The sequence below is a fragment of the Dendropsophus ebraccatus genome, chromosome 4 (genome assembly GCF_027789765.1).
Source record: "Dendropsophus ebraccatus isolate aDenEbr1 chromosome 4, aDenEbr1.pat, whole genome shotgun sequence".
NCBI classification, from domain to species: Eukaryota; Metazoa; Chordata; class Amphibia; order Anura; family Hylidae; genus Dendropsophus; species Dendropsophus ebraccatus.
Genome location: NC_091457.1, coordinates 33674355 through 33690318, shown reverse-complemented (window position 1 = coordinate 33690318; position 15964 = coordinate 33674355).

Here is a 15964-nt window from a genome sequence, read left to right as displayed (position 1 = left end):
TACAAACTCAGCATTGTCATGATTGCAGAATTTCTTGGGTATTTCTTAGATCCTTTTCACATAATATTTTGAAACATCACTTTTTTTTGGCAGGGTGACAATTGTTCATACTCTGATTGTATACAAGCCTATAGAATATGTTTGCATGCATTTTACTTGAGAAATTTATACTTTTTATTTCATACTGTCAGAAATTGAAACTTGATGGGCATGTGTCATTTTTCATGTGTACTGTGTTTCAACTGTATAACTATGTAACTACAATATGTAACATGTTCTTTATTGTAGATTCTTCCCAGAAAAAGCAAGGTCTAGCACGTACTGAATAACAGTAAGGCCAATATGGATTGTGGGTCTGCTGGCCAATCTAATAAAGAAATATTGCCTACAGAAAATCTGTGTGGGGTATTAAAAAAGTAAATGTATAGTTTACTAATGTACAGATGTCTACCCAAATATATGGCATGCAGCAAATTCGTCTACATTATTACTATAAGAGACTGTCTGCAGAGATCCCTCAGCACCACTGTTTACCTGGATTGCAACACATGGGTGCAGGGTGCTGATGTTTTCTCTACATTTGTGTATATTTGCCTGCTTTATTCTCTGTTTTTAGCATAAGGAATATAAGTATACTTCATGTATTACATCTAAATGTATTCCAAAAAGTCACAACAGTGTTCCCCAACTCCAGTCCTCAATCCCCACCAACAGGTCATGTTTTGAGAAAAATCCAAGCGAACACCTGTGGCAATATGTAATGCACTGACTAATTATATCACATGTATTATGCTAAGGAAATCCTCAAAACATGACCTGTTGATGGTCCTTGTGGACTGGAGTTGGGGAACACTGCTCTAGGCCCCTGCACGTCTGTGACCATTGTTACAGTCAAGAGATACTTATCAGGAAGCCTTTCAGGAGACTTCAGAAAATGGTTAGTATTGCCTGAGCATGAAAACTAGAGTTAAAAAATAATCCATACTCACCTGCTGTAGGCTACAGTGTTGCCCTCCTCCGGCTTCTTCCTCTCCCTTCCTGCAGTGCCACAGCATCGGGGGAAAAGAGCGGCCTCTTGTGGCCATAGGCATAGAGCTGTCTCCGGCCAAAAAGTGATTAATAGGGCCAGGAGCCCAAGGCTCTTTGCCCTATTAAACACAGCATTGCATTAAACTGTATACGCTCCTTTAGAGACAGGCGCATTCTGAAGGGTGTCCGTGCCCAATATAACCCTGTGGGTCAGGAAATCTGTCTGGATTTCCTAATAAGAAATCCAGATAAATGTTCCTGACATGTGCATGAGGCCTTAGGCTGCATTCACACATTCATGTAATGGACTCCCCCCGCCCGGGCAGCATCTGTGATAAGATGCTGGGTGCAGGGGAACTGTACAGATATGAGCCGCACTGTAATGACAGAACTGCGCAGCTGATTCATTACAGCGCGGCGCATATCTGTACAGTTCTCCCGCTCCCAGCATCTTGTCACAGATGCTGCCCTTGTTTTCAATCCACTCCTGGTTTTGGTTGCAATATGAGGACCACAATACTGACTGAAATATACGTAGTGTGAACCCAGCCTTAGAGTACAAAAAGTGATATGCAAAGAAGGGTGATAAGATTAAGAAGTATAAGAAATGCTTTTTTTTTTTTACCAAGACAAGGCAAGAAATATAAACCTCATTTTATCCCAGTCTGTGGTGTATCCAGTGGTCTACTCCACTAGTGTACCTCTGCTTCCCAAAATATATACTAAAATCAATAGCAGCGGTGTGCAAGAAAAACATTAAAACCAAAGTAATATATTAAAAATGAGGACTACAGTTTTTCCGTTTAGGAAAAAGATTATGTCAAAGGGTAAATACAGAAATCACTCCCATCATCATTTATACCTGGGACTTTATTTATAACAAGGGAACATAAAGTTTTCCACACCAACCTAGGAGGGGAATCTTTAATGTAAGAGCAGTGGGGCTATGAAATGGCAGGGAAAATTGTTACGAGAAGAGTCTGGTTGCCTCCCCTAAAATAAAAAAAACTTGGCTTCAACTTCATGGGGTTTTTTGCTTTTCGCTGAATGGTAAGCCAAATTATTTGGAAGTATTATTTTCAATGTTACTACAGTTGTGTATATAGTATGTTACAATCTAATCTCCCACATTTTTCCTCTTAACTCTTTGTAATGTTCATGCTTTACTAAGGTAAACATAGTATAAGCAGTGAAATGATGTTCACAGACTGGTGCTAGTAGATGCTATGCTGTAAGTTGTTCCTGTACAATAATTCCAATACTATTCTGTTACTCACCTCACCTTTCATTGGCAGGTCTCATTGATGGATGCATTCTGTTGCTGGGCAACCAGACTCCTTGATCTTCACTCCTGTGAGGTCTCCTGGCCCCAAACATGTCCTCTTCTCTCTGCTCTGCTTGTCCAGCTAGTCTACTTCATTTGCTGATGCCGGGTTGCAGTGGTAACCAGTGCACCTGATGATGATCTCTGCAGCATTTCCTTCTTTTCTGCATATACATCAGTACCTGTACAATATTTCCAGCAACAGCATACTGTTACTCACCTCACCTTTTCTCATTGGCAGGTCTCCGCTGTCACTTGCTGCTTTAGCTGCCACCAGATTTTGGACAACTAGACACCTTAATCCCCACTCCTGCAATGTCTTTTTCTCTCTGTCAGTCCTTACTCCAAAGATGTCATCTTCATTCCAATCCACGATTGTCAACACTGGGTTGCAAAAGCAAGTGGTGCATCTGGATGATGTCAGTCCTTTGTGGGTCCACAGCTTGTTTTTTTTGCCTGCAGATTAAGGTATTTTCGTTGGCTCTTTTCCTGTTGTTATTAACCTATCTGAGTTTGACACGGGCCATGACCTTAGCTTTGACCTTGGATTCGGCTCCTATCACCTGATACTTGTTTCACCTTTAGTATTCATTCTTGGCTCATCCTTTGATTACTCAGCATGTTTCTTCCTGGCCGCTTTTTTGGAGTTGACTTGAGGCTACTATTACTGCCTATGCAACAATCATGTAACAGTATCCATACAGGAGTAACTGTCCTAACAGTATCTACAATATGGTGCCAGTAAATTATCAGTGCCCATATATTAATACTATTTAAGTGTATATACACTAACATCTCCCAACCATTGGAAAACCATCTTTGTCAACGTTGTAGACTGCATTCTCTGTTGTCGGTGGCCATGGTTTAGAAATTTTATCTTGGCTAAGATGTAGACTTTTCCATATCTCCATTTATTTACTCCTGTGTCCATGATCTTTCATGACTACATAAACATCATATTCTAGGTAACACACAAACATATCACACATGGCTGATACTGTTGTCTGGAGTCTATTGACTTCCATAACTGCCAGGAAGGGATAGTTTTTATGACCACAACATTGCCAGGCTTATATAGAGTCACCCTGTTTTTCTATATGGCGTTCTCTTTATCTGGTCTTTTTTAAATCAGATCTTTTTCAAAACATTTTAAAAGCATTTTAACCCCTTAAGAACCGGGCCAATTGTCACTTGTGTGTCAGGACTGGCAAGCACAGACAGGACAGAGACCCTGGATCTGAACCCACCCACTGACCCTACCTACTTGCCTCGGTCGACCCTAAATGGTCGCGGACAACCACAAAGGCGTTCCCTACTCTGCGTACGTGAAACACAGAACAAGGCGGACAGACAAACACAATATGGAATAGTAAAACAATCCGGGTCAAACCACACGGGCAACGCAGTACAAAGTCAGCAACACAAGGGATAGTCAAAAGTCAGGCGGAGGTCAGAACACGAGTAAGTCAGGCAGAAAGGAATTAGGACGGGGTTCGCAGGAATAGGACAAGGGGAGCTGGGATCAGAATGAACCTAAATAACCAGCGCTGGAACTCTGCCTTAGCTTTGCTTTATACTGAGCAAGAGCCCGGTCCGGATCCTCATTGGACCGGCGCTCAGTCAATCACAGAGACCAGACAGGTGTAAAATCAAGTTCAAAAGCTTCTCAGCTTAACTCCTGCAAAGCCAGAAGCTGAGAAGCAGTCGGGTGTGGCACACAAAAGCAAAATACCAGGCCCAGTTCAGACTAGGCTAATGCAGATTCCTGACAGTGTGTTTTCGTTTTTTCCACCTCCCCTTCTAAGAGCCATAACACTTTCATTTTTCCACCTTTAGGGCCATGTGAGGGCTTGTTTTTTTCAGGAGCAGGTGTACTTTGTAATGGCATCTTTCAATCTGCCATAAAATGAATGACGGAACCCCCAAAATATCATTAATGGGGTGAATTTGGGTCAAAAAATGCGATTCCACAAATTTTGGGGGGCTTCCATGTTTACGTAATGCACTTTACGGTAAAACTGACATTTTTTTTCTTTATTCTATAGGTCGGTGTGAACACAGCAATATGCATGTTTACTAGGTTTTCTAACGTTTTACTATTTTTAATAGCAGTAAAACTTTTTTGCAAATAGGTATATTTAAAATGGCCCTATTGTGACTCCTATAGCGCTTTTATTTTTTCACCTACGGGGTCATATGAGGCATCATTTTTTGCACCATGATGTCTAGTTTTTATTAGTAACATTTTTTCTAGATAAAACGTATTTATCGCTTTTTATTATTTTTTTTAATACAAAAAATGTAATAAAAAAAGCAATCTGCGTTTTTTTACCACTTTATATTCACGCCATTCACCTTGCGGGAACAATATTGTTTTATTTTGATAGATTGGACGATTACACACACTACAGTATATTATGTTAATTAACTTTATTATTTTTATGTGTTTTATGAATAAAATGGGAAGGGGGGTGATTTTCACTTTCATTGGTGGAGGGGCTTTGGGACATTTATTAAAACTTTTATTGATATTTCTTTAACACATTTTAAGTCCCCTTAAGGGACTTTTACATCAATACATTAGAACAGTAACACTGATCACTGCTATGCCATAGCATAGCAATGATCAGTGTTATCTGTGATCTTCTGATACAGCCTGCCTGTGGCAGACTGAATCAGAAGATGGAAGACCTGACTGCACGGTGGAAGGTAAGGGACCTCCGGCAGTCAGGCCATGCGATCAGGACCCCCACAGACACGCTGTGGGGGGCCCGATCGGTAAGTGACCGGAGATACTCCGGTCACTTACACTTAAACGCAGCGTTTGAGGGGTTAATGTCGGGTGGCCGAGCGATCCCGCCGGCCCACCATTGAGGGTGAGGGCCTGGCTGCAGATAGCAGCCAGTCCTCACCCGCTATGGGGAGAGCTCAACTTGTGAGCCTGCTCCATAGCCCGGGACCTCGTCAGTGTATTAAGACCCAGGCAGTGGGGCGTAGATGTACGCCCACGGTTGTTAAGGGGTTAAAGCATTTTTTAAGCATTTTCCAAAGCAAAAATACTGTTTTTGTTCCCCTCTTTACAAAATACCCATTCCACTCGACCCCACTCACAGTCTCCCACTTTGTACATATGTGCATAGAAATCACAGAGAAACATGAAAAAGAACAAATCCCAAAGGCACACAAAGAGTCATAAAGAAAAAACAATGTCAGAAATCTTCCCAATAATACTCTTTATTTGGTCTTGCACTAGATATTAATAAAATTATTGCCGTGGGTCTGTATGTCAGTACATGTGCCGTGGCCCGGGGCGCTGGATACTGGTATGGAACCATAATTTGGTTGATTTATATTTTGCAAGTTCTGGCATGTAACTGCAGTTTATAAGGGTCCTATAGCAAAAAAAGAGATAGGTCCCCGCCATCCAATGATAAGCAACTGAAACAACTGCATAACTAACAACATTCAAAGCTATGGATAATAGCACATTATATCAATGACCATAGTAGTGTTAAGGTAGCAGAAAACAATGAAGGTACAGTGTTCTTGCATTATTTCTAATTTTACCTCCGGGATATATACTAGGTGCTATGGTTGCTACAGCTATAGATATGCGCAGGTTTCTGTGTGTGTGTGTGTGTGGGGGGGGGGGGGGTTAAATATGTTACCAAAATTTGCCCTTCTTATACTATGCTTTATGTAACATAACTGATATCTCCGTCCCGGGAGTGGCTCCAGGTGCGGTCAGTATCTGGGTTTCTAGCGGGGGGTTTGGCAGCCTTCAACCCGGCACGGGGGGTGACAGGTTCCCTTTAAATTCCTATAGGAAAGCCAAGAAAAAATTTTTTTAGCCTCCTCTACAAATAAGATACTCAAAGGAACATATATCTGAAAGTTGTAATATAATATCCAAATACAATATAACTAATATTACTGCAAAGAATTACATCTGAAGGCATAATGATAAAAACTTATTAACTTTGGATCAATACCACTGAGATGGAGCAACTCTCAGCCAGGGACATTGCATGCATTTATTCTGTTTCTGTGGGTTACAGTGAAATCATTGACATTCTATGTGGTGAAGAATTTGTCAGAATTAGGAAGTTTGAGAAAGTTGCAAGGACAGCTGGTTATGTTTTAAATCAATTCTCAGTGTATAGATTATTCTTATAATTCCATTGAGAAATGCATTAGCAGGAGGATTTGTTAACAGGTTGTGTGAGATTAGAGAAATGGGTCTCTTCAATTTTTTTTCCAGAAATACTACCACACTCATCCATGGACATCAATGTTTTTTCCATCATTAATGCATACCCAGAGCTTTATTTACAATGGAGGCAATGTCAGGTAGATTTCTATAGTTAAGCTTCTGCTTGCTCATTTTAGCAGTTAGTGAGGGTCTCAGCGCCTGGACCCCCACAGATCAAACCTTTGGACAATTCACCATGAAGCTTTTAGAAGTGATAGACATCTTTTAATGCCCAAAATAGATGCTCCTCGCTCACAGCCACCCAAACAGACTTATACTTTTAGTAGTGTATTGTCTCCTGGCTACAGTCCTGCCATGATTTGCACAAAAAAAAAAAAAAAAATCGCTGAGCAAAACCGCATTCAGGAGACCATTCAGTAACATTACAGTACATATTGAAGGACCTTAACATGTAACTATGATGTCACCATGGGTCCTTTACAGTCCGTACTATGGGGGAGAAATACTAAAGCTACAGGTATGTGGAAAAGGGACAGAGAGGTCAATCAGTGAAGAGAGGGGTACAGGGTGACCAGTCTGGGGTGGGGGCAAGAGGATACCAGGTAACCAGTCTGGGGTGGGGGCAAGAGAACACAGGGTGACTAGTCTAGGGGTGGGGGCAAGAGGATACAGGGGGACTGGTCTAGGGGTGGGTGCAGGGAGGGGAGAGCAGCATGTGTGAGAGAAAAGGGGGTATTTTGGTGTAATCTGGGGTCTGAATTAATTTTGGGGTCCAGTATCCGTATTTAGGGGTCTGGTTGAGGCCTGGAAATAATGTTGTGAATTAAATTGGGAGGGAGGGGGGTAGGACATTTATTTTATACTTTAACCCCTTAATGACACCCGTCTCCAGCCTTGCGCTATAGAATAACATTACACAGGGGCTCAGGCTGGAGATGGATCAGGAAGCTTTGTAATTCACAGGTACAAATAGCAGGGAGCAGAGAGAATAGCGGACTGCCTGAATCATTTTTCATAAAGCTTTACAGGTACATGGTAAACATGACCTATATTACTTATCTCCTACCACGCTACAACTGCTATAGTTACAGTGGGGTGTGGGGGCTCAAGCTTGGCGAATAGCCTGAGGCCTATGGTAAAGTTAATCCGCCCCGGCTGTGTATCTCTACTGTATATAACAACCTGTCAATGACTGTGACTAGTGATGAGCGAGTACTAAAATGCTCAGGTGCTCGTTACTCGAGACGAATATTTCCCAATACTTGGGTGCTCGTTTCGAGTAACGAACCCCATTGAAGTCAATGGGAAACTCAAGCATTTTTTCAGGGGACCCAAGCTCGGCACAGGGAAGGTTGTGGGAAAACCTGTCAACCTCAGAAAATGATGGAAACACCACGGAAATGGACAGGAAACAGCAGGGGCAGCATGCATGCATGCCTCTGAGGCTGCCTAATCGCACCGTTACGCCAAATTCTGGGCAACAGCATGGCGGTGAGAACACAGTGAACCATTAAAACAGAGGTAGCATATGAACCACCCCAAAATTTAGCCTGACACAGCATGGCAGTGAAAACACAGGGAACCGTTAAAACAGAGGTAGCATATGAACCACCCCAAAATTTAGCCTGACACAGCATGGCAGTGGGAACATAGGGAACCATTAAAACTGTTGATAAAGACCTGTGTGGTCGGAACGCGTGCAGCTTTCACGCAATAAAGATTTACACATGAAATTACAGTTGCGAGTGCCGGGATTTCTTCATTGATGCAACAATTTTACTACGTGCACCGCACCACAGATGAGACCGGAGTGCCGGTGGTTCTGGTATTTGCCATTAAAACAGAGGTAGCATATGAACCACCCAAAAATTTTGCCTGACACCACGGAGATACAAAGGATGACAAGACAGCCCTGCAAAATAGTCGAATTTGAATTCGACTATTAGTCGAATTGAAGTTGATTTGATTTGAAAATTTAAATTGAAGATTTAAAAAAAGGCCATAAAGTGGCCTTTAACGAGCAGCTGACTACTATCTTTTAAATATGAAAAAATGAAAGGACGGCAGAGGACACCCGCAAGTTGACATCCACAGATAGTATGGTTCGAAATGGACACAAGGATGCTAAATTAGGATCCAACATTTTCACTCTCTGTTCCTTTGAACAGTGGTGTGTATCTTGGAGATACAATAGATGACCTGACAGCCCTGCAAAATAGCACTTTAATTAAAGTAGATTTGATTTGAAAATTGAAATAGAAGATTTTTAAAAAAAGACCATAAAGTGCCATTTAGATGAGGCGGGCGTGGAACCTCCCAAAAATTAGGCCTGACCCAGTAGAGTACCAAGGGGCAGCCACTGCCATGAGGTTCCTAAAAGCCTCTGTCTCTACCAGCCAATAGGGCAGCTTCTCCAAGCTCAGCAGTTTGCCTATGTGCACATTTAGGAGTGGCAGTGTATTTGCGCTTCCATTCAAAGGTCTGTTGTAGGGACAGTTGAACGCTGCACTTGGACACCTTGCTGGAGGGTGTGGAGCATAGTAGAGGTGAAGGGGTGGGTGTAAGGTGGGAGGCCCTCATGCCTGGAGCCTGGGCAGGGGGACTGACAGAGCCAGCACATGACACAGGGGAAGGAGCAGGGGTGTGAGGGCAGTCACTGAACGGCCTTGGTTCCACTGACTGAGTGGGGTGTTTAGCACTGATATGCCTGCGCATGCTGGTAGTGGTTAGGCTGGTAGTGGTGGCTCCCCTGCTGATCCTGGCGTGGCACAGGTTGCACATTACAGTCCATCATTCGCAGTTTCTTTAAAGAACCTCCAGACTTGCGAACATCTAGGCCTGCTACATCTAGGATCTACTGACCCTGCTTCTCCCTCTGCACACCCCTCTTCCTCTTCAAACCGGTCCTGTGCCTCCCCCTCAGAAGCGAAGTGTAAGTGCTGCTATATACTGTATGCCATCCTCTGACACAGGGCAATTAGCAGTGAGCTTGTATATGGCTGCACTAAGAAATAAAGAAATAAGAAAATATACTGGTCACACTAGTTTTTGGAGGTTGTCGTATAGTCTGTGTGTCAGTGAGCTTGGATATGACTGCACAAAGAAATAAGAAAATATACTGGTCACACTAGTTTTTGGAAGTTGTCGTATAGTCTGTGTGTCAGTGAGCTTGGATATGACTGCACAAAGAAATAAGAAAATATACTGGTCACACTAGTTTTTGGAGGTTGTCATATAGTCTGTGTGTAAGTGGTGGTATATGTGTATGCCACCTGTTACAAAGGACAACGAGCAGTGAGGTTTTATGTAGCTGTACTACAAATCACAGCAATACAATCACAGCAGTAGCACCAGCCGCAAAAAAATATAATAGTACTGAGGACTTCTTTGGGGTCTGTATACAATACCACACTTTTTATATGCCAGGGTCATCTGATCTGACCAACCAATCGCTGCTATCGACATGTATGGGTCCCACGTGATCGCAGGATGTACCAAAGAGTCTCCTGCATGTTGATTGGCTGATAAATTGCACCCAAACTTACAGGAAACGGATGATGCCATTTTCTCCAGTATCGAGAGATGCTCGTCTGAAAAACGAGTACCATCGAGTACCCTAATACTCGATCAAGTACCAAGCTCGGACAAGCATGCTCGCTCATCACTAACTGTGACACAACTGACAGCTGCATTTAAATGTATTATGTCCGCCTTTACCTGGTGTCTAGCAGAGGGGAAATCCCTTCTCCTTACCGAGCCAGGACTCAGCGTCTCATGAATACCATGTATCTGGTCTGCTGCAGACCAAAGCAATACAGCAATGATCTGATCGATCATTGCTGTATTAAGTATACTGCAGTGATCTCTATGGGAGATCACTGCAGTAATACTGAAAGTCCCCCAGGGGACTAAAAGTTAATGTATACTGTTAAAAAAAGGGGTTTTATTACTAAAAAAAAATCCCCTCCTCTAATAAAAGTTCAACCCCCCCCCTTTTCCCATTTTATCAATATAATTAAATAAACAAACATGTTTGGTATCGCCACGTGCGTGATCGCCCGAACTATTAAATTATTACATCCCAGATGTCGCATGGTAAACGGCAAAAGCACAAAAACCTGCTAAAATGCTAAATTGTGAATTTTTTTGTTACATCAAATCCAGAAAAATTATAATAAAAAGGGATCAAAAAGTCGCATATACGCAAATAAGGCACCGATAGAAAGTACAAAATATGGCACAAAAAAATGACACCTCATACAGCCCCATAGACCAAAGGATAAAAGCATTATAAGGCTCGGAATAGACAATTTTAAACACACTTAATTTTTTCTAAAGGTTTTAATTTTTTAAAAGCTGTCAGATAAAATAAAAGTCCCATAAATTACATATCGTTGTAATCATACCGACTTGAGGAACATATATAACATGTAAGTTTTACTATAGAACAAATGACGTAAACACGAAACCCCCCAAAATGAAAACAAATTCCTTTTTTCAATTTCACTGCGCAAATAATTTTTTTCTGGTTTTGCAGCATACTTTATGGAAAAATTAAGTCTACCAAGTCTACCAAGTCCAATTAGTGGCACAAAAAATAAAGGCTCATGTGGGTCTGTAGGTGAATAAATGCAAGCGCTATGGCCTTTTAAACATGAGGAGGAAAAAACGAAAACGCAAAAATGAAAATTAGCCCAGTCCTGAAGGGGTTAAGGTAAGCCCTGCTTTTACAACTTTTTGGCATTCTAAGCACCTATGCCACAGTAAGAAATTGGGCATTCCCACGGCCTGGCAAATTTATTGTAACCTATGTCAGGAATTGGTATGTTTAAGGGTGTGTTCACACGTAAAGGATCCGCAGCAGATTTGATTCAAAGCAAATCTGCAACTTCAAATTAATAAATAATTTCAATTGATAACTATAAGATTAATACGATTAATAAATAATTTCAATTGATAATTATAAGATAATAAAATGTAGAAATTCCACAATTAAAATCCTACATGGGTGGTAATTGTTCAGCTTGGCCACAAAAAAAGAGATTGACAAAATCCTGGAACCACTAGATGTGTGTATGTGCGAGCGGTAGTGTGCACATACCCTAACTGAACAAGCCACAATTGACCCCCGGGCCAATGTCTGGTTTTTGCCCACAGCAACCAATCACAGTTCAGCTTTCATTTTACCAGAGCTTATTAAGCTATAAGAGCTGAACTTTGATGGGTTGTGACTTCCCTTGAAGGGTGATTGGTTGCTATGGGCAAAAATCAGACGGGATTGATTACAGATTGATAAATCAGTGTCGGTGGGAATTTTTTGGAGGCAAGATTTTTAAATGGTAACAAAATAAAAAAATAAAAAAAAGGGAAACATAAAAACCACATAAAAATAAACAGAAATGACCTGATTACACAGACAGATTTGCAATGGAAGTTGTTACTTCCACATAATAAAACTGCCATCATGTTAAGGAAGCCGCACATATGGTTAGACATGCATAGAGAGTACCAAGTGTCAAGGAGGCTTCTGAGAAATTGAAACAAGGGAAAAGTTTCTATTCTGACAACCAACTTCAAATTAGGAAGTATGATTTCTATGTAATGATCTCCCTGCCCCCTCATTTATAAATATATCATATTATTTCTATTGTGGCTTGTGCTTGTAGGAACCCTTAGATAGCAGAAGGGGGAGAGGAGACACGTTCTCACTACTTCTAGTTCTGAGCCGTGTGCAGAAATAATGAATGGGAGGACAGGTGATATGCTGGCGGTGACAAACAAAGAGCAAACAGCAATGTGATACAGACTATAGTCTACTGGAAACTCCAGAGCTATATTTATGAAGGTTATGTTCACATGTTGCAGAATTGCTGCAGATCTACTGCAGATTAGTTGCAGAAAATGTGCAGTGTTTCTGCACCACAACAAATCAGAGTATATACAAACACCCGATTGATGCGTTTTCTTATTTTTTTTTTCTTTCTTCAAATTAGAAATTTATTTGTTTTAACAGTTTTTTTTATTTTTATTTTTTAACAAAATAGAGAATTACAATTGTAATAAAGCAAAAGGATTTGTACAAAATCAAGTACATAACTACAAAACGGCAAATCGAAATTGTGGAGAGTTATGAAAACTATCTAAATAATCCTACAAAGGTTAACCTTTCGTAATATTTCTGCTCAGTATTTTGCAACCAAAACCTGGAGTAGATTGAAAACGTAGAAAGGATCTGTTCACACACTGTTGAAATTGAGCGGATGGCCGTCATTTAATGGCAAATAATTACCTTTATTCCAAAACAACCGCCATTGTTTTAAAATAACAGTAATTATTTGCCATTGAATGCCATCCACTCAATTTCAAGTGTGTGAACATAGCCTTTCTGTGTTTTTGCATTATAAATATAGTGTTTGCACTATATTTGCTTCTCTTTTATATCTAAAGGAACTCTATATGTTGCGGTGCAGTCAGAACAGACAAGCCAGGGACAATCCTAGACAAGCCATGAAAAGGGACATAAACTTTCTGATGCTTAGAGTATATAGGGCTATACTCTATAAATGCTCAGATGGATTGTGCTCCTCTGGTGCTAAGAAATTTGACCATTCCTACGCCTGTATTTGCTGCAGAAGTTTTCCCATTGACATCAATTGGCCTAACTCTGAAATAAATCTGCAGTGAATTCACAACATAAATTGAAAATGCCCATTTAAGTCTATGGAGAAGAATTCAAATATGAATGTGTCAGTATTTGATCAATACTGCATCTGTAATTTATTAGTTTTTCAAAAAATCTAGAATGCGGCCCATCAGTATTGACTGGGCAGGAATACAGATGCAATACTAAGGAGATACTAAAGTAAGTTTGTCCATAATATGTCCATATGTGAACATATACCTATACACACAGGTGACACCAGACTACTGGTGAGTTCACATGTGGCAGATTGGTTGCAGAACGTTTTGGTAATATTTCTGCAGCATGTGCATGGATTTATGTGGGATTCATTTTTTTCCACGAGATTGGGTGTTAGACAATGCTCAATGCTCATTTGAAAGACCTGTACAGTTTATAAAGAGTTTGTAGAAGGGATCCCATGAGATCTAGTTCCTATATATTCAAACCCATGTTCAAACAACGGCCGTTGTCTTACATGCTCATGCGGCCAATATTGCAGTATTTGCCGGATTAACATCATTTGATTGTAATTGGAATGTGGGCACATTCGGGTGTGCCTGCACTCCAATTTACCATAGACCACAGTGTAAAGTAGACCGGTCAAACATTTTGTGCGCCTGCAGAGAACAACGACCGTAGTGTATACACGGTGTATAAACTATGGTTATTGTTCCATACACTTTTATGTAATCGATCGCTGTCAATAAACAATGGCCGTTGCAAAAATACATTGTGTGAGCGTGGCCCTAAGCAGAATCTTTCTATGTTCTGCTTATCTCCTGACATTTAACCTCAAACCCTGCTTCCTCTTCAATTAAGTATTGCTCATATCCTTCCCTGATCATTTGCTTTCCTTCCTGGGCCTAATTCTATTTTCCTATGCTACGTTTACACGGAACGATAATCCGCCTGATTGTAAGATTAACGATGTCGGAGTAACGTTTTTTTTTTACATAATGATCACCATTTAGACGGTACGATATATCATACGGAATATTTGTTTTGCAATCGTTTTGCGATCGTTTAAGCCTATCTCGCACATTAGTTAAATCGGCGAACGACTGTTCACACGGAACGATCTGCAAATTTTTTGCGAACGATCAACGACGATTTGAGAACATGTTCAAAAATCAAAATGAACGATTTCTCGCTCGTCGTTTGATCGCTCGCTGCGTTTACACGTTCGATTATCGTTCGAATTCGATCATTATCGTGCGAATTCGCACGATAATCGTTCCGTGTAAACGCAGCATTAGTCTTTCCTTTCTCTGTTTTACTATTACATGCCTGGGTCAAACATTATTGCTTAACAGCAGTGAAAAGCAGGCCCTAATATTACTACATTAGCCTTCATGTTGTGGTGCCCTGAGGTTGGGAAGCTGCAAATTTTGCCCACAAACCAGGCACCAGGGAAGTTGTTATAAGGGGGTCTGCTACTGCAGCTCAGGACTCTAAGGCTACAAACACACTTGCCGGATCCGCAGTGAGTCTCGCTGCAAAAACGCAGCAAGGAACTCACTGCGGATCCGGCAAGTGGGTTTGTAGCCTAAAGGGGTTATCCAGCGCTACAAAAACATGGCCACTTTTCCCCCCCTCTCTTGTCTCCAGTTTGGGTGGGGTTTCAAACTCAGTTCCATGTACCTCCATCTAGCAATAAAAATATATATATAGATTTATTTTATTTTAAATTTTTTTTTTTTGCAGGCACAATGGATGGTTCACTTAATTTCATTGATAATGAATGTCCATATAGACATGTATGGCATATTAGTTTTGTATGTTTTACGGCATATTAGTTTTGTAGGTTTTCTGTTTAACTCTTCTAAATAATGCTCTTAGTCTTCATTAGCTACACAAATGCCTCATATGACACATGAGATGAACTGACATTTGTGGCTGAGCAGCATAGTCTAGTTCCCAAATAGTTTTCTCACTCCTCACTAGAGAGCACGCACAGTTTGTGGTATCAGACATGTCTGATTAAATAGGCTAATCCTATACAGATCCTTACAGGGAATGTCTCATCAGATAATGACTTATGGTTTTCTATAGTAAATATATTTTTAAAGAATTTTTGGCAATGTTTTTTCTAATTTTCTTGCAGTTTTCATTCTTACTACTGGGGCTAAAACAAAGCTGAGGTGATGCTGCTGTTAAGTGATCTGTACAGCCCAAAGACTGTGGGGTGCAGCAGCTCATACAGTATGTTGGAGGGTGCATGGGCGTCCAGTGTTGGCCAAGCACTTTAAACATGTAGTTAGCGGTAACCATAGGGAGGATGAGGAAACTTTTAAACATGACTTTTATTTTTCCAGATTAAAATACAAACAGACCAACAAGTTTTATGCAGGTGCGCTTAATCATGGTCTAATTGCATGTGAATTATGGTGCGTTTACACAGACAGATTTATCTGACAGATTTTGGAAGCCAAAGCCAGCACTGGATTTGAAAAGAGGAGAAATCTCAGTCTTTCCTTTGTGACCTGCTCCCTGTTTATAGTCTGTTTCTGACTTTGGCTTTCAAAATCTGTCAGATAAATATCTCTGTGTAAACGCACCATTACTGACAAGTTATCAACACAAAACATCCAATTGAAACATGACTATTGAAAAGACAAAATTGATGCATTAATCCATGCACATCCAATTGTCAAAGATCTAGTATTGTCAGAAATAACATGAGTAACAAAGATACACATAATGCAAATCCCACATG